Genomic DNA, 26,260 nt, shown 5'->3' with positions numbered 1-26,260 from the left:
AGACTTGAACAAGAGTTAGATTATAACACATATCATATGACTACAGCATTTTTAATCTTGTGCTACAAGCAATAGCTCCAGATTGACCACATGATCAAACTATGTCTATGTCTTCAACAGAATTCTCTTTTTGTGCGAGATACCACTGGCCGAAGTGCATCTGACTCTTTAATCTAGTTTTTGAGACATTTGGACAGGGAGAGGCATGGCCAGTCTTTTCCATTTTCTATGAATTCTGGCATCTGGAGTGCTGGGGGTTATTTTATTTATTTTGTCTTAGAGGTATATTGCTTTTCTGTGCAGCCATTTTATATAATAATAATAACAACAATAATAATAATGATGTAAAAATAACTTCGGGTTATGAATTTATATATAACATATAAAAAGTATATAATATATAGAGATATTTACATAAATATATATAGAAATAGATATAAATATAATATGGCTGGATGGTCATACCCAGAGAGTAGTGGCACAATATCTGGGTGGACACTGGTAACAAATGGTGTCCCTCAGGGGTCTGTACTGGGACCAGTACCGTTTGACATCTTCATCAAGGACATAGACAGTGGGATCAAGTGCACCCTCAGCAAGTTTCCAGATGACACCCAGCTAAGTGGTGCAGTTGGCACTCCTGATGAATGCAATGCCATCCAGAGGGATCTGGACTAGCTCAAGGAAACAAACCTCATGAGGTTCAACAAGGCTAAGTGCAAGGTCCTGCACCTCAGCTAGGGCAACTCCCAGTATCAATACAGGCTGGGGGGATGAAGGGATTGAGAGCAGCCCTGAGGAGAAGGATTTGGGGGTACTGGTGGAGGAAGGCTTGGACATGAGTCAGCAATGTGTGCTTGCAGCCCAGAAGGCCAATCAAATCTTGAGCTGCATCAAAAGGAGCATGGCCAGCAGGTTGATGGAGGTGATTCTGCCCCTCTGCTCCACTCTGGTGAGACTCTACTTGGAGTACTGTGTCGAGATCTGGAGCCCTTGGTACAGGAAAGACACGGACCTGTTGGAGAGAGTCCAGAGGTGGCCATCAAGATGATCAGAGGGCTGGAACACCTTTCCTCTGAGGACGGACTGAGAGAGTTGGGGTTGTTCAGCCTGGAGACGAGAAGGCTCTGGGGAGACCTTATTGTGGCCTTTCAGTACTTAAAAGGGGCCTATAAGAAAGAAACTTTTTAGCAGGGTCTTTTGCGATGGGACAAGGGGTAATGGTTTTAAACTAAAGGAGGGGAGATTCAGGCTAGACATGAGGAAAGTATTTTTTACAAGGGTGGTAAAATACTGGAACAGGTTGCCCAGAGAAGTGGTAGATGCCCAGTCCCTGGAGACATTCAAGGCCAGGCTGGACGTGGCTCTGAGCAACCTGATCTAGTTGAAGATGTTCGTATTTATTGCAGAGGGATTGGACTAGATCACCTTTGAAGCTCCCTTACAACACAAACTATCCTATGATTCTATGATTTATTTACTCTTCCAATGCTTGAGATTATAATTAAACTTGCAAACACTTTGTGGTTTTTTTTAAAGAAAAAGCATCCAGACAAAATAAATTAATTGTAGCTTCCATGGCCAAAAGACATGGTAGATAACATTCTTCTCAATAATCTTCTGTCTTTTATAAAGTCACTCCCATCAAGTCTGACCTTCTTGGCAGCTTTCTCAAGAAGACAGGTCTTTTATCGTGATCAGCTTTGCCATAGTCTTGTTAACTGGTAGCATAATCCTGTTCTATATAATAAGCCCATTCAAATGAGATGTCTACCAATGCAGTCCATCCTATTTCTTAAATTAAGGAATATTCAGATGAGAGCTTTACCTGACCAAAACTGCATTTGTGATAACATGGACAGAGAACATGTCACAAGTGGGTAGGCTGTACTAACATAACAGGTTGGATGGTATTCCAAAGTCCCCCTGATTTTCAGGCTTTGAGTTCTTGCTCATACAAACAGCTTCCATTGTCTTTCTATCAGCAATGATAGTAGAAATTATTTGATAGTAGAAAGTGTTCAATATCAGCTAGGCTTAAGCTTCAAGTACAGTATGAAAGACAATTTTGTAGCTTCGTTCAGGAGAAAAGAATGGATAAGTATGACATCATTATTATTAATTCAGCATTCAATTTGAATCAAAGCCAATAAAGAGCCATAAAGTTCTAAACAGAAAAAACCAACAGTGTTCTGACATTGCTGAGATGTTTTCAGTCAAGAAAAAGAGGAGGAGTTCTATTTCTTCTAACTCTATTACTGTTGTCATAGATTTAAGAGGAGGGAGTGGCAAGCAGGAAGGGAGGAAAGGACGTGTTTTTCATTGTGTTTGCTTTGAAATCAGAAATATTAGATCACAGAACAAAAGAAAATATGTATGCTGTAATGTGTAGAAGCTGAAATATCATATGACTGATTAAGAAGACTAGAAGGGAACCTAGTGCATCTCCACAGTTGACAAGTGAAAATGATAACCATGAAATGGAAAGTAGATAAAAGACAGAGAGCTGCTAATAGTAAACATGCAGAACTGACATTTCTTCCAAGGTGACATGAAAAGAACAGACAAGAGTACTGAACAACAACAAAAAATTCTTAGTTATATATTTTTGGCATTTTCCTCCAGGCTGACACCTTTTCATCACTATCAGAAAACCGATAAGAAAACAACCTTGCAAAATATTGGATTTTTCGCAAGACATACTGAATACTCATGACCAATCAAGACAGCTTTCACAATTTGTTAAAATGAGTCTAGAGAAAGTAACATGAAAGGAGTTGGGGGAAGGCACTGACTTACACTTCCCAATTTATCCTTGATAGTTGATATACAACATAATCTAAACGTTGTCTTCTAAGACACCAATGAAAACAGGAGTTGTCCATTAGAGTGGTCTTCAGGCTGAGTTCTTTAACCTCTATTCTTATGATATCTTAGTGCCCCATAATTTGTAACGTATTTATGTCTTGTCCCAACAGAGGGAAATGTTATGTCCCATCTCTGTGCACAGAAAAGGGAAGCACAGAAAAGACAAAACTGTTATCCTCAGTTTTGTTGATTGAATCTCATATAACTTCTGATTTCAGTAAAAATCTAAATATGTTCGAATAGCTGACCTGAAACAATTTATCCAGTATCATAAAGGAGGCTTATACTTAAATTGTAAATACTACGCAATCCTTTAAAGGGTAAATGACCATAATGATCTCTATAATCAGAAGTTCACCTGAAGCTGGTGATCCAGACACATATGTTGTGTAGCTGTGATTGTAACAGAGTCAGCCTCTACTATTGCTGTCGCAGCTGGTCCATGCCTCTCCAGGAATGAGAAATTTATTGTTCCAAGAAGGAATTTGATTTGTCAACCACATCAAAGAATTTACTTGGTTATGACAGAAGAAGGGAGGCACAAGGGATATTTGCTCCAGAGTCTGTTTATGCACTTTACTGTAAAGAAAAAAAAAACATTAGATATGGTGCAAAACCAGCAGAAACAGAAACAAGAACGCAGGGCTGCCCTTCTGTATAAGAAGAACACCACCGCAAACTGCAGCAGTTTGTCTTCCTATCGCTGTCCTGGCTATGCAGCAGTTCAGACTATGAGGATGGAAGAAGTCTAATTCTAGCTTGAACACCTCAATGAGGATTAGAAATTCCACCTTAATAGCTAGAAGCTGAGTTTTTGGCTCGTGCCATACTCAGTGTCTCTGTGAATTTAGGGCTTGCCAATTTTGAATAAATTCTGACATTTCTAACAAAGTTAAGTCCATTGGCTTTCTTTGAAATTTAATTTATTTTAAATAACATTTGTCTTTACTGAAGCAACATCTGGGAATAAACTTATATCTGTTATTGTGATTACTTTAAATGCTAGAAGGGGCCTGAAGCAAAGAACCTGTATTTTATGTTCTACAAATGTATCAGAATGCATGCTCATTCTATGGACATATTCAATATATATTTCAGATTACTATCACAGCTATTAAGTATTATTCTTCCTCTGAAGAAGCTAAGTCTTACCCCAAATTAAGTTCTACTAAACAGCAGATGTTTTAGTTATGAAATGCTGCAGAGCTGTACCCCCACTACTGATTTTGCACTGTTCTTAAGAGGTTCCTTTCAGGAAAAACAGCCCTTGCTTGGAAGATCCAACTGAGAAAAGAGCCACACAACTGTGAGGCTGCCTGGGAAGCAACACAGACAAAAATCGATGGAGATGACGTAACATTTTTGACTTATATTATAAAGGAAAAGCTCCAAAGATATAAGGCAACAAGAAAAGACAGGGGCATTATGGTACTGAAGAACCCACTGTGCTATCAAACTTCTTTTAAGGATTTTATATTTTAAAAAGTCTTAAGGGAGGAATTTAAAACATTTGGTTCAATACTGGATAGAGAAAAAGGATAAGGATGAAGGAACTTGTGATCTGGGAAGGGCAAATGATAACTCAGTCTTGTGAAGGAGAAGGTTCACTGAGTTATTCTTGTCAGTCATCTCACAGTCGTTACATTCAACACCAAGTAACGGTTTAAATTAATTTCTCAGAAAACTCTGTCAGCTCAAAATTACTTATATCTCATCTGCATTTAGTTTTTATGAATCTTTTGTAGCCAGATGTTGATCATCTGATTTTATGAAGGACGCATAAAACTAACAATTACCTGCATTGTTGTTGACAGCAAAATTCATGGCTTATGATTTTCCAAATTGAGTTAATCTTTTTTTTAATAGGATAAAAGAAATGAAGTGAGCACTACTAAGACAGACAAGTGATTCCCCATCAAACCTTCCAGAGGATATATCAGGAAGAGGATTTGAAGAAGCTAAATGTTATTTTAACTTACAGCTGCCAGTCCTGGGACTTCTGTACTAAACATGCCACTTTATTGTCTATTTATTAAAATTGTAAGGTTTTTGCAATACAAGCTGTACTCTAAAGGGGTGGACTGAGGAAGCCTTCCATACTTATGCTTTGGAGCTTTTGTAAAGATGTATATCGAACTGAAGCAGAAGATAACACCTACTTCAAAGTACAGTAGGCTGGAGAAAATCCCGCTGCACAATTTTTAAGAGTTAATTTCTACAGAAATCTTTAAGATGAGCCTACAGTAGAGAAACCAACACTAACCCAAAAAGCATGGATGTACCTGGCTTTTTACAATGGAAAGCCTATAATCTGACTTGAGATATTTGTGATGTAAAATTCTACCTTTGAGCTTCCCCTGTTGTCCACAGAAACCTACAGGCTTTTCTAGAGAGCAGTTCAATTGAATCCCACTTTGCATGTGTCTGGTTTTCACCACCAGTTACAGAGTGCATAATCAGTTCTGGTGTAAGTTGTAGCCTTCCCAGTCTGGACAGATGTCACTTGCTGCAGTGTAGGATCACGTTGAGAATACAGTACCTCATATAGTATCTAATATATTAGCAATGAAAAGAACATTAAAAAAACATTTGAATATTTCTCCTAATATTTTAATTTAACTAAACTAAATTTGCAAAAGGTTCCGTGGACTGCCCAGGGCTTGAAAAGTGAAAGAACAGATGTTGATACCTTAAAAGAAAAAAACTGTCCACATGTTCCATTGTCACTGGTGTGCTCCGGTTTGAATCCATTTTGGCTTTCACAACTGTCTGAAACAAAAGTTAGAGGTTTACTTGAGGCTTTCCTGATAAAGCAATGTTTAAAGCATATGCTCCTTTGCAATGTGAAAAGCAGTTTTTGTTCTCTGGTCAGGAAAATGAAACAGTGAGCATCTAAACTTAATACTTTTTTTTCCTTCTTTTTTCTTTAAAATGTGAATGAAACAGAGGAGAGGCAGCAAACGCATATGCCAGTGCAAAGAACAATTCCACAAAGCAGGCTCAGTTCAGGGCAGTAATAGATTGACCTGTTAGATGACCTGTCTTCAGAAAAAAAACCAGACGGGCTGTCAAGTACCTATAAAATGGGTAGAAATAAGTAGTTCATTCAAAATGGGAAAGGAAATTGTTTCTATCTGCAGCTCCTAGATGGTTGTCATCACTGGTAACTTCCCTCCCTTAATTTTCTGCAGTCTATTGGAGAAACTGAAAAAGCAAAGTGAGATAGTGAATGTAAGAAGAAGTGTTAATACCTTCAAAGATTAGTTAAGGCAGAGAAACTGACATCGAAAAAAAGAATAGCAGAAATCAACAGCACAGTAAGTGAACTTGACAAGAACTTAAAAAATCTAAATTTTTACAGTTTTAGTAAAGAAATCATATTACAAGATTGAAGCGAAGGGCTGCAGAGAAGGAAATTTCTTTGCATATATTTTAAGATTTGAGAAATCACAAGTGTTCTGGAGGTTTCCCCTGATTAAAAGATAAGAAAGAGAATAAACCTCACTTCTCACACATTAAATTTTATGTGGAACAGGAGATACAATTTCTAAGATGTTTGTAGTACTAAGAACTGTAACCCCTACCAAGATTAAAAAAGTGAAACTGAGAAGTTGGTAATGCTTTGTAACTCTCAAAATACATGGATAGAAGCTGATTTTCAAGCCTATTTTAAATAGGCTAAGTGGAAGAAAGGAAGAAACATTTTGCTTTACTAATAATCACATAGATATTTCCCACCTCGAGTTCTGTGACTTGATGATTTATCATAATGAGGTAATAATAAACGAGAAGGAAAAGTAGGAACTATAGTAGTCAAGTGTTAGCTGTGAGGAGTGAGACTGGTAGTGTAGTATACCAACGATAAAACCATTTTTACGAAAATTTTAGCTGCTGCCTCCAAATTTGCACTGCTGTTTCATAGGTGTTATAAGAGGAAAAAAACTTTGTTGGTGTTTGACATTAATGAAAAATTCCACTCTAAGAATCTGACATAAAATAATCACTTCCTTACCCTAGGAGACAGGAGTACATGTGGTCATTGGATTGCACAATGTTGTTGCTACTAAATCATAGCACTAGAAACTGTTCTTCAGCAGTCTTCGTGGCCTTGTTGGACATGAAGCCACACCAGGGTAGTACAGTCCTAGTAGCTACAGGACATAGAAAAAGAAGAAAACAAGAATCATGAACAGAAAGACATTGGCCTAAATATAAGTAACCTTGTATTGTGGTTCCCTGACTACCTATGTTTGTATATAAACACACCCATATTTACAGGTATGTCTGTATAAACATACAGACCTACTTTGCAGTTTGGCAATATTTTGCCTGTGAATAAACACTTCAGATTTTTTGCCATAAAGAAGCAGTATACAGGTTGGTATTTAGCTAAATTATCTGAATGTAATGAGGGTAATATGTAAATGTGTGAATGTCAACACAATAAGTAACTATTGTCTCACTAGTACTTGTACAGTACGTATTGATCAAGCAGTTCTAAAATCAGGCAAGTGGTTAATTCTATTTTTTCTTTCCTAACATCTTGCTTTTGCCTACAGAATTACAGCCCTGTTCTTGCGCTCTTCTGAAAAATAAGAAAATTGTATGTCTTATAGAATAGTGTGATGCTAATGTTGCCTTTAAAAGCTCAAAGTTACACCTTCATTTCATAGAATCGTAGAATGTCCTGAGATGGAAGGAACCCACAAGGATCATAGAGTCCAACTCCCGTTCCTGCATGTGACAACCTCAAAGCTTACACCATGTGTCTGAAGGTATTGTCCAATTGTTTATCATGTTTTCAACATAATTTAAATTCTGATATTAAATGCTGCTCCAGCACATGTGTAAAATAAATAAATTATAGATTTTGTAGTTCAAATATTATGACTCTGTTTTAGCAATCCCAGTATAGGATTTAATAGCAGTAAACTCTTACAGAAGACAAAGGATAACTTTGTCTTATAGCACCTGAGTAATGATGGGTCACGGTCCATTTGGTGATGGACTCGTGATGGTTCGTTTACCCTGATCTCGAAGCGCAAAATTAAGGCAACCAAAATGCCAAGGGGTTATAATTCAATCAAACAGTGTTACTTTATTAATTTGCCCATAAAACGGCATGCGATAGAGAGAGTAAAAAAAAGGAAAGAAAAGAAAAAGGGGGAAAAAATTGTTGGCTACCACCACAAGTTCCAAAGGCGTCCCTCTGGTCTCAGGTCCTGTGAGAAGAGTCCTGCCGGTCCTCCGTCATGATCTGGGATCCTTCGGTGGGGAGATTTCAATGATGTCCAGTCGGGAATCGTCTTTTATGCTTCTTCGCCCCTCCTCACTCCCATAGATGGAGGCCAATCTCCACCTTTGTTGTGCAATCCAGGCTTAACTGTGCAGACCCAAAGGGTCCTCGATTTGCTTGCCAGAACCCGTCTGCACCGCCACTTTCAGGGGTCGCTTACCGGTCCGTTGGGTGACCTCAAGACCCTTGGCAAGCCTTTGCACATGCTCTTCTTTGTTGGCCTTTGTTACAGAGAGGAGGTAGGGGGCAAGTCTGGCTCAGGCAACAGGTGAAAATCCATCTTCTGGACAGCAGTTATTGTCCCCAGGTCAGAGAGACCTTCGTAACACAATTCTTTTTAGGAGGCTGGGGGGACGAGTTTGGCTGAGGCAGCAGTGAAATCTACCTCTAGCTATTGTTTCCCGCAGCCCCCAGGCCCGAGAGTCCTGTGCAACCCAGTTCCTTTCTTCAGGCCTCTCCCCAAGTCATTGTCTAATTCCTTCTACCAGAGCATTCTGTTCTCTGAGTGTCTGATGGAGATGTTCAGGCAAATACTGTTCTTCGGACTGACTCTTACATGATACTACTTAAAATCAAGGTTCACTTTCTGAAAAATAGAAAGTCTGTTCAAGAATTCAGTTTATTTGTCAGTTCCATATGAAGTACGAGATTTTAGCTACCGATAAAAGTTATATTTTTTGTGGGGACTTAGATAACCTGAGATATTGTAGCAGACACTAATTAAAATGAACTCTGAGAGTAGCTTTATTCCAAAGTCTTGTGCCATGATTCATTGGAAAACATGACTGAATTTGCATAATAGACAAAGGATCTGTCTCTATGAGGTCAGCTAAAAGATTTAAGTTAAATCAGTGTCTTCATTAATTTTGAACATTGCTAAAACAATCTTGCTGTGTGATATTTACAGGAACTGACAATGCTACATAAAATACTGAGCTGTGAGGTTCTTATTTTCATTTTTGTGGAAACTGAACAGAGGTGTTCAGAAGAATCCAGTCCTGCCAGTTTAGGTAAGAACCAGCAGATGGATACATGAACAAACAATGTGCTTCTGAAGTACTTTTGGGCGCAGAATGTTGTATTCCATCACAGAGCAGAAATTAAAGTCACAAGCACTCAACACAAAACCAAACCAAACGAAACCAAACCAAACCAAACAAACAGAAAAGCCATCCTTTTGTCAATGATCCAGTAATTAACTATTGATTTTTAAACTTTGAGAATGCAGCACATTTGTTGCAATGTTTTCCATCAAAAGCAGGTTTTTTGTTTATTTTTCACATCCTATGGCACAGCAATATGAATATGAGCAAGCACATTTAATTGCCCTTGAAGAATAACCTCTGGTAATATTTTGTTATTATTTTGTTATAGAAGTTATTCCTACCCTCAGATACTTTTCTCTTGACTTCATTTGGGCTAATGCACATATGACAAAATCCCAGTGTGCCACTCCCTTGAATTTCCTTAACATCTGACCTCACGCAGCTGTTTATTATTAAGAGACATTTGCCACTGCTGTGCATGTTGCCATACACTGTCTCTATAGTCAGCATATTTTGATCCCAAATACTTGAATTTACAAATAAGCTAGAAATTAATGCCTTGCATCAGCTTTAATTTTATAACGCAGTGACCCATTCTACCACTGTGTAATAACAGATCCCACTGTGACAATTAAAATAAATCACCCTACAGAATATGCCATTAGATACCTTCATGCCTCATCAGTAGCTGAATTGTCTTTTACAATATATTTCAAAGAATGGTATATAACTTTAGCCAGATTTCTCCAAAGCACAAAAAGTTTTATAACAAATCTGCCATCTTCTCATTTTACTATTAAAATGAAATATGGCTGAAATAAAATAAAACCTCTAATTAAGAATAAAATAGCTGTTGTCCACTAAGTACAACGCAAGTGTGTAGATAATTTTGAACCAATAACAATTGTTCTAAAACAAAACTAAGTTCCCAGACACTGCTGCAGTTATTAGCTCTTCTATTTTGAACAAACTAGAACTAGCAAGAAGTTGAAAAATACATTCTGCTAGCTCATATTACATGCTGATCACTTTACCTAACCTGAGAACCTCTTTTACAATGTATTAGATCTCAACCCATCAGGTGACAGTATCACAACTCTCAGATCCGCAGTTTTCCCCAAACCTAATCTCATCGCTACAAGTAGTCCATGTAGCAAAAGTGCTACAAGAGTAGCAACAGTACTGTCAACTTGTTAGTGCTTTTTAAGAGCGGTTAAACTATTTCTCTGCCAGATGTTTACATTCTCACTGCTGGGAGCACTTGGAATTAAGGTATTATAAGAGAATCACATTTTCATTTGTATATTTTAGTAAGTCGCTTCCAAATTCTTTTTCTTTTCCCAAATGAGTAGGTCACTTATGGTTGAGATTCATCTCATTAACTTTAGACATCTGCAGTGTAGACATCTACATCTGAACTAGTCGCTTGAGACTTACTTTATAGTCAACAGAGAGACGTAAACACTTTTAAAGGGGGATTCGGCTGACCTATTTGAGTCACTTGGTAGCAGGGCATCTGTTAAAATAACCAGCTCACAATTAAAGAAGTGCATTTAGGTGTCTACGCTTGGTCAGATGAAACCCACATAGAGTTCAAGACCTATATCTAGGTACTTTTGTAAATTGGTCAGTGGGGAGAAGAAGATATGTTTTTCTCCCCTGCATCCTGTAACTTGCAAACTCAAGCTGTGCACTGTATCTGTTGGATTTTTTTCTCCATTTGCCTGAAACCCATGCCATGTCAGTAAGTAATCATGTATGTGCTCAACAGAATGGTTCTTGGGGTGACCAAAGGTTAAGTTTGCCTGTTGTCTTCACAGGACAGTATCAAAGCTTGACAGCATTTTCCTGGCCTGTCTCTACTGTTCCATGAAATGGTTTCTGACAGCCATCCCATTTACATACAAGCAAGTACAGGTTGGAGTCACACCCATATTTCCTACACTCTGGATGCTCTTGGCAACACGTAACACGCAAGCCATGAACTCCCAGGGCTCATCCCTTCCAGCTCTTGGCCCTGGCTCATCTGTCCACAACTCATGTCCCTGCTGCCCTACAGAACAGACCTGCCTGCCCTCACTGCTGCCTTGTGCTGCAGGAAAAGAGTAGGGGGAGGTCAGAACCAGGACAAATATGTTAGTTCTTAATTGGAGTTATTGAATCATATAACACACAACCTATGTCACTACCTGTCTCCCCTGCAACAGCTCTACTGGATACGACAGGTCTCCTAAAAAAAACGTCACAGTGAAGAAAAATGGCATTACAGTCTGGCTTTAATTAGGCTTTCCCCATTGGATTGGATTTCCTTACCTTTCTGTGTACAAAGCACCATAGGCTATGCTAAAAAGACTGAAAGTAAGTCAAAACTGTGACACTTTTCCTCTTTCTCATCTGTGGATCTCCTGCTCTTCCTAAAAAGCAAACTAACAGCTAGTCGAATGCTGTCAATGACCTAACTAATAACTGGATTTACATTTTTGTACCTTTGGATGGATTAATTTAATTCTTTTTAAAATTCTGATTCTTACTGTAGATAAGACATCAGTGTGCTTAACAGGATATTGAAAGTAGAAAGCAAGTGTAGAATAGCAGGTTCATTAGACAACACTTATTCCAAATGTGAAAACTGAACACCAGATGCCGTTTTGCATAATAAAAGCAGTCAATGATTAGCACTTAGAGGTCTGTGATCCCTGAATAATAACCCGTTTTTCAACCTTGTCTGTTATTTTTCTCTCTTCCCCTACATTTTCAGCTTTAGGACCAGTCCATTTTAATAATCACATAAACCATATAGGACTTCTAATTCCTAATGCTGTTTTAAAATTGGGTGATTTTCCAAGATTTATTCAAAAGGGGAAGAAAAATCCTGCAGCAAACAACCATTCATAGGAATAAGGAAAACTCGGGACACACCAAAAAAAAAAAAAAAAAATAGGAATTAAAGTGTCTAAGTGAAAGGAAAATCCTTGGATGTTGGGCCACCCCAGCTGGTATAAATCCAGAGGGAGTTAAGAACACACAGTCAATGTCAGGCTCTCCTGACACTGAATTCTTGGCTTCGGGTCCAAATGAAGAAAAGTGGAGAATTCAGTTCTTTATCTGCAGGGAAGATGCTATAATAATTATCCTCCCTGAGCAAAAAAAGAGGAGTTTAGGCATATGGGCTACTGATCTATTTGAAGAATGGTGGTTTTCTAATCTGCTTCATCAGCTTTGAGTTTGGGAGTGTGAAATAGCAGGCATGGCATAGATCAAATCTGCATGATTTGGCTCTTAGCATTTATATCAGCTGCTGAACCTACCCATGTTCATCTGCTGTTAGTGAATGCTTCTTCCACAGCAGACCTTTATTTGACTCTTCTTCTGTGTGAGGACAAAAGTGAGACTCCCCACCATGGGTGGGGAAATGGTGCTTGTCTTCAAAAAGAGCAAAGCAATAGAGTGAGTGCAAGGGAAAATTGTCACAGAGGTTATAAAACAAACAATCAAACAAACAAAACAAAAAAAACAGCCTTTGGGACTTGGAAGTTGCTGGGATACATCTGTGAAGAACTTTTATTTTAAAGTCAATATGTCTTGTTTGACATTTTTAATGAGCATTGTTCATTTCAGACTGATGCCATGCAAGATGAACATTGTACAAACAAAGACAGCAGAGCACAAACTCATGGTGAAGGAGGACCTTACTGTGTTATTCTTTCAAGCTTCTGCAATAACAAGAACTAAAGGTTCACTGCAATTATGGACAAATAGAAACATACTGCAGCAACAGATTTGGTACAATCATTTGAAAGCCAATAAGTATTTTTGTTTTAGTGACAGTTATCTGTAGTCTGTTGTGTCTGCAAGCTGGTGGTAAGACACTAGAACAAACTTACCAGCCCATCTGGTGCCTGGAATGAAGTATTTCTGTGCTTCATGTTATTACAGCCAAGGCTGAAAGCAAGAAAACCTCCTGTGGTTCAGATGATGCTTCCATGTGAGGTCAAGAGGGTTGCCAAGCTAATAGGAGTTGTAATAACATTGTAATGATAGCTGATGGTCACTTCTGGCATATATTTTGTATGTATGTATATGTATGTGTATATTTATATAGTATATATAAGTAAAAAATAAATCCAGAATGGCTGACTTGACAAGGAAACCACCTTTTCAAAAGGAAACTTAACAAAAAAATATTTTCTGAAGAAATTTTTTTTTTTTTTTATACTGTATTGTTTTGCTATTCCATTGCTTGGGATGACTTATTCTGAAGGCACTGTAGTAGAATAATTAACTAAACTCCTAGTTTTCAGCTGATACTAACCTTTTTCTGAATTTGTTTACACTGTGCTTTCCCTCTAAAACACTTTTACAATACATTTCTTTCAGTAGCACGCAAACATTTATATACTTTTGATTTGGTGACTAGACATTAGGGCCTGTAATGAAAATATGTCAAATATTAGCAATAACACAAAACATAATTATTAGCTTAATCGCACTGTCTATATTTTATGCAATAGTAGAGATTTTCCTGTATGTCTTCAGTACAAACTAATAGTAATGTTCTCTCAGAATAAATTAGAATTGAACCTGATCTCAGAGTAAATTGCAGTTAAAAAAAAAAAAAAAAAAGGAAAAGAAGGCTGTAGTGGAGTGCAAGGGCTGAAACAACATATTATTGCATGTTTAATGTCATGAAACAGGTTAATTCCTTTTGGTTGGTTGTTTTTGTTTTTTTTTTTTTTATGTCAGGTTAGAGCTTTTGTTTTGGGAGGTAGCACCAGGTGGCACTGTTACATAATCATCTACATATGTTTTTTAGCAGGAGAACAAGGTTCCAGTGTTGGGAAGACATACTTTAACCAGAGGGCAGGTGCTAGGCATTATGGAGGGGGAAGATGACGCAGGCAGCAGAGGATTTTGCTTTGTACCTACATTCCCCTTTCATTGCAACTTTTATATTCAGTTAATATGTTGTTCAGATCTACCCTGAGGCAATAACAGGAAAGCTAAGATTTCCAGAAAGTAGTGCTTGCAGTATGCTGTTTGTGAGTAACCCTGTTCAAGGACTTGTGCATGGCTAAATAAAACAAGATTTACTTAGTGTTTACTCAGTTATTTCACTACAGTACTACATTAATGACTATTTTTTCCAAAGCCCCAGGAATTTGATAGTGCTGTACAGAAAGATGAGAAATGGAATACAGGTAAAGAAAGAACCGGATGCAATGGGATTATAAGATTAATTCTGTCACTTGGAGTCATGTGAGTATCACAGTGTTTTGTGGTACTGGGTACTGTGACACTGAGAGCTTTCATCTTCCCATTTCTGAGGACTGTCACAGCTTTGGTTTTGCCACTTGCACTTACATCACTTTTAACACAGGTTTCAGTCAGTAAAAACAAGTTTGTTTTTTTTTTTTTATAATTCATTGGAAATATTGACTTTCCTAATGTTAGGAAAAACAGGGCACAAAGTAATACATATCTACTAATATTTACCTCTCCCACAAGCATAGCAAAAAAATCTTCCCTGTCTTTCCTTTACCTGTTTCATAAATCCTTCAGGTACTTTTCTAGCTAGGTACTCTGTTCTTAGGTAAGTTTTCCATCTTAGAGAGGACTTCAGTCTGGCAATCAGGCTTATCTTTATATCCTGTTCCTTTTTAAATTTTTTTTATTCTTTATTTCTCTCTCCAGGCCTTTCTATTTCTGTCTTGTCTTGTTAATTTCATAACTATAATCTACATCCAACTTTGACTCCTAACTGCCCAGTTCTATCAGTACGTCATCAAGGTTTAAAACTCTTTTTAACCTTAAGTGGAGCACTTTAAATCCTATGTTTAGTCTCCTCACGTGCAGAACTTTTCATTCAATACCTACAACTTGGCAAAACAAGTTATGCAGTTGTGGATTTTATATACTCACTACTGGCTCCTGCTTGAGAGCATACATTGCAATATTTATTGTTTTGACTTGGTAATGACTTTGGGGTGTCAAAACTAACTGCATCTTTGGTTAGACTATCACAAGAATTCTATGCCTCAAATGTAAAAAAGGTATGTTATCTGCCATGTAACCATATACTCTTTACTTTGTGTATGCTTTAATAAGGCCTTGTACAATTTTAAAACATCTACCTTGCAATTCATATTTTTTCATGAAATATTAGAATAATGAACATAGGAAGTCAAATAATACAATACAAGTAGCCAAATGACATGACATGTCACTTGAGTCACTTAACCAAAATGACAGTTCAGAAAAGGGAAGATGGAGGTTTCTTAGCTAACTGTCAAGGTGTCTCTGAGACACTGGTAGATACAGGGCAATGATGATTAAATGAATACCACGTGGGAATGAAGGAGAGACATAAAACTAGGTTGGTAAAAATTGTCCCCCTTCCTGGATTATTTGATATTTATCAGCTTTAAGGAAATGATCTAAAAATGTGAGGGCTACTCAAGCCAGAGAAAATGCAGTCAGCCAGTGAATCAGAATCACTTTTCATTTCCATCAGTAGAACTGAGGTTTGGCTGCACTAAACTCCCAATGTATAAGCACTCTATTAAAGCCTAGAAGTTGGGGTAGTGGGCCACACCTGAATATAGATAATCATTGCAAGAAGAAGTGTGGTGTTTAAATATCTTCTAGTTTGGAATACCCTCTCTGATTGAATGTATTGATTTGAAGGCAAACTAATAGAAAAACCATGTGAGCATTTCTCAGATGCCTTGTAATCCAGTGGTAAAAACTAAACATCGTGTTAAGGTTAAAGGGAAATCCAAAGTAGGATTCATGGCAGCTTTGTGATTAATTTGTTATCATTTTCAGGAAATGATGTTTCTTGAAATAATCTAGGACCTGATAAAATGTATGCCAGCCAAAGATGACCATGATGGGGGCAAATTGGGAAACACATACAAAACCAAACCAAACCAAACCAAACCAAACCAAACCAAACCAAACCAACAACAAAAAACCTGAACTGACTAACCAAAAACCACCAAACAAACAAACAAAAAATCACAGGAATGATTCCAGGAAGAAACCCAGTCCAAGAAGTTGAATACCTCATTCTTCCTTCCCTCGGCTACAGACCAACGTTTCTGAGAACTTGTCTATTTGTCAAACATAATCACCCTGTTAAAACATAAACAGACATCATCACTGTTTGCCACACTGGAAAAACATAGTATCATTTAAAGTCTCTTTTCTAATACCCATCATAGAAATATAACAAAGAAAAGTGATATAATATTACAGCTATTCAGTCTTCTTTCCCTTTGCCCAAAGCTAGAGTTCACTTTATGAACTCTCTTTTGTCAATATTTTGATTAATTTGGTCATGGTGCAGGAAGTCTATATTTGAATGTGAATTCGTTAAAAGTTGTACCAAAAAGAAGAACAGATTAATATCAGAATTTTCCCTTTTCAGAGTGGGTGTATTACACAAAGTTATGCACTATGCTGGAGTGGAGTTGAGCAAGTGCATGATGGGACCCATGGGTGGCTGTCCTTGACCACCCTGCTGGTTCGTGCTTTCTTGATGCATCTCCAATCAGGCAGAATGGGCAAAACTGTGAGATAAGCTGATATTTTTTCATTCCAAGTCCGCTGGCCTGTCTCCTGGATCATATCACAGAAGCTATTATAGACTGTTACTGTAATACTTTTGAAAGTATTAAGTCACTGGGAAGGAAAACTGCACTGGAAGTGTGTTGCACTGTCAAGTGTCACCAGAGGAAAGGAAGAATAACCATTTCCTGTGGTACCTGTTATTCCTTAGAACTCTCTCAACCATGCTTAACACATAAAATCTGATAAGATTAGAACCTCAGGTAGTATGGCTTCAGGCAAAGGAGAAATTCAGTTACCTGTCAGTAGCAATAATAGAGAGATGAGTGAAACCACAATGCTGTCTCTGTCTTTCCCCTGGATTACCTATCTTTTAAGATGCCCTCATTGAGCAGTTATTCCCTGTGTCTACTGATGAGAGAATAAGTTAATATTGTGCAAAGAAAAAAGTAAGCCTTAAATCTATTTTATGGGTTGACTAAGTTTCTTTGAATATTTTTGTGACATTTTTACTTTTCTGTTTGTTCTCTTTTAAACTGAGCTATAAAACAGTAACAGCTTCCAATGTCATTAGCAGGTATGTGATACTCAAATGCGTTCTTTTCTTTTGAGTAACTTCCATCTTATGAGGTAAATTAAAGATCTCAGTTGAACCACAGAAACGGTCTACTCCAGCTCCCACCGAAATCAGTCTCATTAGCTTCAGGAATTCTCCATCAATATCTATTTCCTTCTAATAGAGACTGTAGACTACTTATTTGTTGCAGCTGTGCTGAAAGGCTGCAGCCAAGCCCTATTGCTTAACCACCTACACTATCATTTTCCAAGAAAATACCACTAATGAAAGGAATCTAGATATATTATTGGATACCTGTATTAATACTATACATTTTAAACTCCATTTGCACTGTATTTTCAGATTAAATTGTTTCTTGTTTTTCCAAGTAAATCCTCTCAGAATGTTCTGATTATTACCCAGTTGGCTGCAAAACACATCATTTCCCATCAAATGGATTTGGTTTGTTGTCTAAAATAAGAATAATAGAAAGGAGATTTTCTCCTGTAGATGGCTCAACTATCCTAAAAGGAAAAATCAGAATTCCAAGTCCTTTAGTATGACAGTATTTTCATGTTAAAGAGTTGATGTGAATTTTTTGTTTTGTTGTATGCCTTTAATGCATCAATGACTGATAGGTAGAGAACTAAAATGTACAATGGACGTATAAACTGCTATAGTACATTACAACCCTTTGAAATGAAGGGTGTTTTGCAAAAACTAAGCAGAAAGATTTCAAGACAGAGATCCATCTAACATGTCCCTACAGGAGGTGAAAGGATTGCTCCAGGTAGAATTTGACACATATCCAGTCAAGTTTTGAAATGGTAAGTCTGGTCACTTGCATAACAAATACACAAAGACGCAAAGATAAATAGCGAACATATTTGATGCAGGCCTACAAAAAAAAAGGACAGATTGTGGACCACTTAACCAGATGCTACAGGGTCTATGCAGGGCCTCTGTAATCTTGTTGTTGTAACTGCTGCATCTATTAAAAAGGAACAGAGGCCAAAATGCTCGTAAATGAGAACATCATCTTCTCAACACAGCCTTGCTGTTGGAAGTTTTCCATTTGCTTATTAGTGAGCGATATCCCTCAGTCATCAGTACATTAACATTTTACCAACCTTTTTTTCATTTCACTTTAAAAGCTCCTTTTTTTTTTTTCATTCCTTTCTGGTTGGATCCCAGCTGGATATCAATGTTATTTCTTCTCCCTGAAGTACACAGTGAACTCTGTGATTCTGTGACCTTAGGAGTCAGGCATTAAAATGTGAGTCTTTTGAACAGCGTTTTGATGGTAAAACTTCTCTTCCAACAGTGTTAGATGAATATACATGAAAAAACCTGTCGAGATTCAGACTAAAATTACAATAAGTAGCTGTGCTGTGCAAAGCCTTGGCTAAAGCACAGCTTCAAATGTGTTGGATTGTGTCAAAACAATTTTGAAACTGTGTTAAACTGATTTATATAAGCTAGTAGACTTTTAAAATATGCCTGGTTTTACTTGGTGGCCATGTGGGCTAAACTTCTCTTTCCTGCTCAGGATGAGCAATAACCTCGCCCACAGTGGGTACTCATGAACTGGAGTGTGATTCAATGTCAATAGCAGTACAGAAGTTCAATGCAGAGATGTTTTCAAATACCAGTTGTGAAGAATGCAATTTTAAGTACATCTCTGAATGAGAAGTACAGAATAAGCTATTTTGGGTGCACATGCGTATATATCTATTCAGGTATTTTGCTTCTGGTGTGTCGTAACCTTCAGATTGCTTCAAGCCCTATCCTCTGGCTGATCTCAGCACGATGACACATTATTCATTCATACATTTTCAGGTCTTCGCTACTGTCAGTGTAAAACATACAGGACAAGAGGTGCTTTATATATATTTCTGCACATACATTTTTACTTCTGTACCCTGGCATGTAGTCTAAAGCATCACCTCTCTCCAGAGAATCTTCCATGCAAGCTGATATTTTTAAAAATGTACAGAATATTTGGATTATTCAGTTAAAGAAATACCTGCTGTGGTGGGTTGACCTTGGCTGGCTGCCAGATGTCCACCCAGCCACTCTCTCACTTTCCTCCTCAGCAGGACAGGAGGAGAAAATAAGATGGAAAATCTCCTATGTCAAGAAAAGGACAGGGAGTTACCAGTTACCATCATGGTCAAAATAGACTCGACTTGGGGAAAATTAATTTCATTTATTGCCAACTAAAATAGATTTACATAATGAGAGACAAAGGCAAATTAAAACACAACCTTCCTTCCTTTTTTCCCACCAGGCTCAACTTCACTTCTTCATTCCTGATTCCTCTACCCCTGCCCAGAGCAGTGGAGGTAGATGGAGAATGGAGGATTGGGTCAGTCCATAATACCTCCTCTCTGCCTCTTCTTCCCTCTCACGCACTTCCCCTGCTCCAGCGTGAGCCCTCCATGGGCCACAGTTTCTTCAGGGCAGACTCACCTGATCAGACATGGTCCTCTCCTTGGGCTGCAGTGTGGATATTTGCTCCACCATGGTCTCTCCATAGGCTCCATGGGAATCTCTGCTCTGGCACCTGGAGCACCTCTTACCCTTCCTTTTGCTCTCACCTTGGGCTTCTCAGGGCAGGTTCTCACATTTTTTTTTTTCCTCACTCCACCTTGCCAAGCAGCGTTTTTCACTTTCTTAAATACACTTTCCCCCAGAGGCACCACCACCTTGGTTGTGGTGCTCAGCCATGCCTTGGCCTCTCTTCACAGAGACCCCTCTGCAGCCCCCACTGCCCACCCCTGGGCACCTGCACGTCATAAACGTGCACATTTAAATTAGTGTTGTCATTTTTTCTTCTGACACTAACACCCTCCCTCCCTCTAAAAAATTACATGAAATAAATTTCATTAACTACATGTATATATCTACTAATAGTTAGTCCATTTAGGTTGGGAAAGTCCAACACACACATAGCCCATCGAAAGGTTGCTAATTTTGCATGCACTTTATAGACCTGAGCAAATGTTTGTCGGATCACTGTGGAGAATTTCCAGTAATTATTCATCACTTGTAAAATGTGAGGCTGTCTCCACTGCTAAGCAAAGTCGATCTTAGTTATATTCCTTTCATAAACAAATTTATCAGTAATTCTAATTTTTCCTAGTACAAATTATTTTCAAAAGTTCTGATGGCATAAAGACATCTTTTTGGAAGTCTGATGCAGTTTCTGGACCCAGAATATATAATCCATAAAAAAGACTTCCTCTGAAAAAATGCTGCAATTCCTTTTTTAAATTCATAATCAGAAAATGTAATTAAGTAGTAGACGCTCTGGATGTTTCTGCCTCTCCCCAATACAATCACAGCTTAGCTTTGCTTATTCTTTGCCATTTTGGGTTACAAAAAATAAATAAATAAACACTGTCATATATATATATTTACTGCAGAAGAAATGCTTTTCAGTAGGATACATGCTAATAAAGATAGACTGCTGAAACATTGGCTGTCTTGCTCAGCTGCTGTAGTACGATCTTGGCATGGCTTCTCCTGTCATTATTCATTAGACATAACACTAGATTACATCATCCAGAGTGGATTTTTTCCCTAAACATGACTTAAACTGTAACACCTATCAGTTTTGCCATTTATTTTTCACCATGGGAATGGAAGGGGCTTTTCAATTTCCAAAGCTGTACAACAGATTGGCTCACGGCACCATTTATTTGTGACAGCTGCTTCTCAAAAGCATTTGCATGAAACTTTCATCACTAAGTTAAATCCATGATTCATGTTTTCTGGAAGCCCAGTCATCAACTAAGAACCCCAAATCATGCTTCAACTTCACTTTGCCAAAACTTTCTAGGATATAGGGTAAGATGATGGCATCTTGGAATACGAAGTGCAGCTAAAGGTGTTGCACCTTTAGTCAATGGATAAAAATATATGGTTTTTTTAATATCTGAAGTTTGCCTGATAATACCTTGAAGAAAGAAAATGGAAATTTAAAAATGCCAATGTCAGAAGCATTAACCACTGAGAATCTGACTTAATTCACAGCTACTTGGAGAATTAAAGAAGCCATATGGTCCAAAGATGAGGAGAATAATTGGTGGCTTTTAAATGAAATCCAGTGCTCCAGGAGATGCCAAGAGCAGGACCCAGTGACTGACATGTGCATAATCAGCACAGAAAAATCCACAGACATTTGGTAATCACATTAGCTCCCTGAAAAATCTCTAAACAAATGAAGGTGTGTGTGAATGTGTTTCAGAGAAGCCGACATGCAGAGCCAGGGACCACCTGAGCTAACCCATAAGAAACACTGGAGGGTGTCTACATGAATGCCACCCAGAACCTTTATGTCAGAAACTGAGCTGCAGACAGCTTAGAGATTAAATAATGTTTGAGTTGGGATGCAAAAGTTCTAAATTTGAACCTAAAGAAACTTAAACCGGACTGTGTTCAAACAGCTCACTATGAAAGGATAACTCAAGACTTTATGACCACTTCTCTCTATTGATTGCATGGAGAATCACACCTGACAACCATAGAAAGAGGTGATATGAGCTGGCATGGACATTAGTATTTTGGATCCTGTTAGCAGTGTAATTTTGAAGCAAATCCCCCAGAAGTGTCTACTTACTGCACATGTGTTTGTTTTGCAGTAATTTAATTATTTTCAGAGGAAACTAAATTAGAAACCGCTTGAAGTGCACACCAAACACATTGTGGATCCTCATAAAGGTCTGACCCACTATTTGGTTCTCTGGGTAGTGTCGAATCACACATGTGATGGAGACAATAGATCCAGGTCACTACACTAAACCCCATCTAGGTAAAAACCCAAAGACATATACAGCATAAATGAAGAAAGATTGCGCAGCCTTTACTGTTTTGGTCTGCTGGTGTAATTGGTTGCTCAGAAAAACATTTTGTTGCAAACTTAGTCCTCTTGGCTCTCCTGAGCTGTATTACCATAGCAGGATAAAAATGAAATTTGTCAGACTTAATATGTGGACTAACTACATTGTCTAAATCCTTATTTTTGAATCTAATCCATAATGACTAATGTTCAAGAGGATGTTGCTCACAGCTATTGTAAACTGCAGTGATGTTCAGGACATTAGCTAATAAGGTAAGAGCGGGGAAAAGAGGGCAGACTTTTTTGGTTTGTTCCTACTGAAAAAGGAGAAGAAAATACCAGAAACAAACTACTATATAGTTTAAATCCACTTTTTTTTCCTTCTTAAATGTCGGGTTTCATTTATTTTCTGCAAGCATTTCACACATGACTTCCTAACTAATAAATAAATACATAAATATTTGTGGTTTTTTATAAATTATTTGGTGGATAAAGTGCTTTCTTAATCAAAGGCAAAAATAACAAGGAATGTCTCATTTTCAGATACTTTCTAACAAAATTCAAACAAATTAAAAAAAAAAAAAAAAGAAATCTGGGGGAAAGCTCTTGTCTAGCATATCCAGCCTTCAGTTTTCTCTGTGTTAAAAAATGAGCCATCCAAACATTATCTGAAAAATTTCAAAATGTCACCTAAATAGACAGAGGTCATTCAGATATTAACCATAAAGGGTGTCCTGTGTGGCCCAAGAGTGACATTATAACTAGGGCAGGAGGACAACCTATGTTTTTGACCACTCTTCTGCCTGACAGTTGTGAACATAAATTAGTGCTGATTTTTAGCGGTAGGTTTTATAACATACGGATCTGTTTAACTGGCCTGAACTAAGTCTGCTATGAGTTTGTGGAGACTCTTGAAGTATTCTTTATACTGCAGCAACTTTCAGGCACTTCACATCTGAGCTTTATTCAAACATACACCTGTGGTATATTACCAACTACTTCAATTCCTCTTGTTTTTCATTTATGTTAGAAAGATAAGACGACTCTTTACACTTTTAAAGGCTCTTAAAATGTTTGAGGTGTTCAAATTTTCCTTTTATATGTTATTTTTATTGTTTGTTGCTTTCAAGCTGTCCTCTCAACGCTGTACTATGCAGCAAAAATCCCTAAAGTGATATACTTTGAGCAGCTTATGCAGTAAATGAGGCACAGAAATCAGCAGGGATGGTACTACAGGAGAATGAATAGCTACAGCTTCTTGTTTGAATTGTTGTATTTACACTGAATTTCCCTCCAGGATTGGATTTGACCCTTTTCATGGTCAGCTTGGCTATGTTTTTATGTATCTGCCATTGTGGCTGGAGTCTGCGGTCATCCACGGATCTCTGTATAACTACATCTAATAATGCTTGGTGAGTCCAAATACATTTGTTGTCCTAGTCACAGGGCCTTTCTGCTTGTGCTCATTACCAAGGCATTCTGCATTTCTCCTTTTTACTATAGGTGTGGGAAGGACCATTGCAGCAAATCAGAGGGGAAAGCCAGCCTGGCAGGATTATGACTGAATTTTGACTGTCAGCTCAGGGTGAGTTTTCACCTTCTGATGGTACTGAGAAAGGTGCTGTTTCATTTTAACATACTGCCCTGCTGAGCCTTGACATGTTTCCTCCCAGAAGTGTACTTTCCCACCACCACCACCCCCGCCCCCCCCCAAAAAAAAAATCTAGTTCAATGTACTTAATTTACTTTCTTTTTGATTATCCCATAGCATTCACATGCCATTCATACCAGTTGCATAGATGGCTTACTAACCTTTACGTACCCTAAGTTTGAGCAGAGCCCTGGCTTCGCTTCTTTGCCATTTGGGTCAGCAGGCAGTTACTGATTTCTCTCAATGCCTGTTGTAGCCCAGCTGTCTCCTGCCCTTTTGCATGTACACGCTTTACCTCTCCTCCCCAGAGCTTCCACGAGCCACTGTGCCCTGGGCAGTGCTTCTCTTTCAATTGACCACACCGCTTGGGGAGCCGTGTCAGAGCTTCAAAAAGCTTCCCACAGCTTTATCATAGCGACGCTACTGCTTGGCTTGGCTTTCCCCAGCCGGCTGCTTCACAGCTCCATTTCTGCAGCTGTCCCTGCCCTGCTCAGGCACAGCTTGCAGCCTTCTCTTCCTCTAGGTCGTCTGCTTTGTGATACTGCTCCCAGCTGTGTTTTTCTTCTTCTGACGGCTGAGGTCACAGGAAAAAGCATTCTTTTTAGATGTGGTTGTATCTATTTGATGCCTCCAACTGAATACACAGTTAGGCCCTCTGAAAATACTGAAATTCTGTTTTATTCTTTGAAATAATTATGCAAAAGTTTAGTTACAATGCAGGTCTTCTACTATTGGGGGAAAAACACTGAATAAAATTCTGGTGTAAGGCATGAAGTCTGATAGTCAGCAGTGATCACAGTGTGGGATCTAAAAAAAAAAGACACTTTCTTCTGCCTTTGCATTAAAGATCTAGGCACTATTTAAGACAGTAGGATTTATGTTAAGATAAGATTTTTAATTTTCCTTTGTTTCTGCTACACGCTTGAAGGCAGTTCTACATTCATTTTCAGTTTCGCTCCTTACCAAATTAAATTTAATAATTTAAATATTGATCAGTAGCAGAGCATTTGTGAGTAAAATCAGCATATTTGTTTTGAATGTTTGTCATGGATGGATGGATGTGTCTTTGTAGCATGGAATTTTAAGTTGTCTTTGACCTAGTTGGACTATGGCCCATTTCATTTTGAGTATGGTTAGACTAAACTTTTTGGTTTATTAAAACAAACAAACACAACTCAGAATAAAATAGTTATTTCTACTGAGATCTTATCTCTATAATGTGCCACATTACATATATGCAGTAATATTATAAATTCATGTACCATGATATGTATTGTGGTGTGGATGCAGAGTATTACATTCAATTTCGAATCAAGGATTAGATTTATACCATTTCCTGGGTTACTGCTAAATAAAACCACAGATAAGTTGTGCTTTTTAGAATTGCATGTGATAGTCCTTAGGTGTTAAATTTTTATCATCTTCCCTGGCCTGGCTTTTGCTTTGCCAGCTAGCAAGCACTCTTGCAGGAGATGCAAGGCATGATTCAGGGTAGGCAGTCTGGACAAAGGTGATCTGTCTTCTTTTATCTGACACAGATTTCCACTACCAACAGACCTTGTATCTTCAAACACTCATGACTGTCTATGTGAAATAGCTATAAAAACACCATTTGGATGGCCTGTCCACAGTTTTCAAAGCATTTCAGACGCTTAAAAAAAAAAAAAACAACCAACAAAACAAAACAAAACCTACAAAGAATATTGTCTTCCCATAGTAGTAGAAGTTTACTGTCAAGTACCTGTTCACTGTGGATAAGAGTAATGTGATACTGTCATGAGCAGGTTGTTATAGAGACAGAATATTATCAAGAAATAAACTAAAGAGTAAAGATACTAATTTTACCTGTATTTTTCCTTTTAAAGAATACGTAAGCACAGATAATGGCATGTTAAAAATATTGTAATTAACAGAAATAAATGTCCTAGTAGAAGGGAGTTTATGCACAAATAAGGTGGGGGCTGAAGGACAAAGAACTATTGTACAAGTCACAGTAATCCCTCTTGCATTGCAATTGGAAACATGGCCAAAGATGTTGTGAACAAGAAGCTACTTGTCCTATACGTAATGTATATTGTTTTGTTACTTGGTTTTATTTAATCTGGCAACAAACCACTTCTCTTGTGACAGGAAATGTTTGGAATTTATTTATTATTGCTTCTCATCTATCTACACATATTACTATAACAGTCTGAAGACAGCACTTGCCTTACATCTCTTCAGCAAGCCCAGCAATTGCTAGTTACTTGTGTTCTTAAACTCAGAGACTACACTGGGCATCCTACCTGGCTGTGCAAACAAAGCTCGTGGTCTCCATATGTTCATGACCCATCACCTTGTACAGTCATTTACATTAGTACAAAGTTGTAAGAAAAGTATCAGGGGTTCTTCTATACATTTTGTTGTGGCTGAATTAATGATCTGAGGTGGA

The sequence above is a fragment of the Caloenas nicobarica genome, chromosome 3, assembly GCF_036013445.1.
Source record: "Caloenas nicobarica isolate bCalNic1 chromosome 3, bCalNic1.hap1, whole genome shotgun sequence".
In the NCBI taxonomy this organism is placed as follows: Eukaryota; Metazoa; Chordata; class Aves; order Columbiformes; family Columbidae; genus Caloenas; species Caloenas nicobarica.
Note: the sequence above shows the minus strand (reverse complement) of the source record.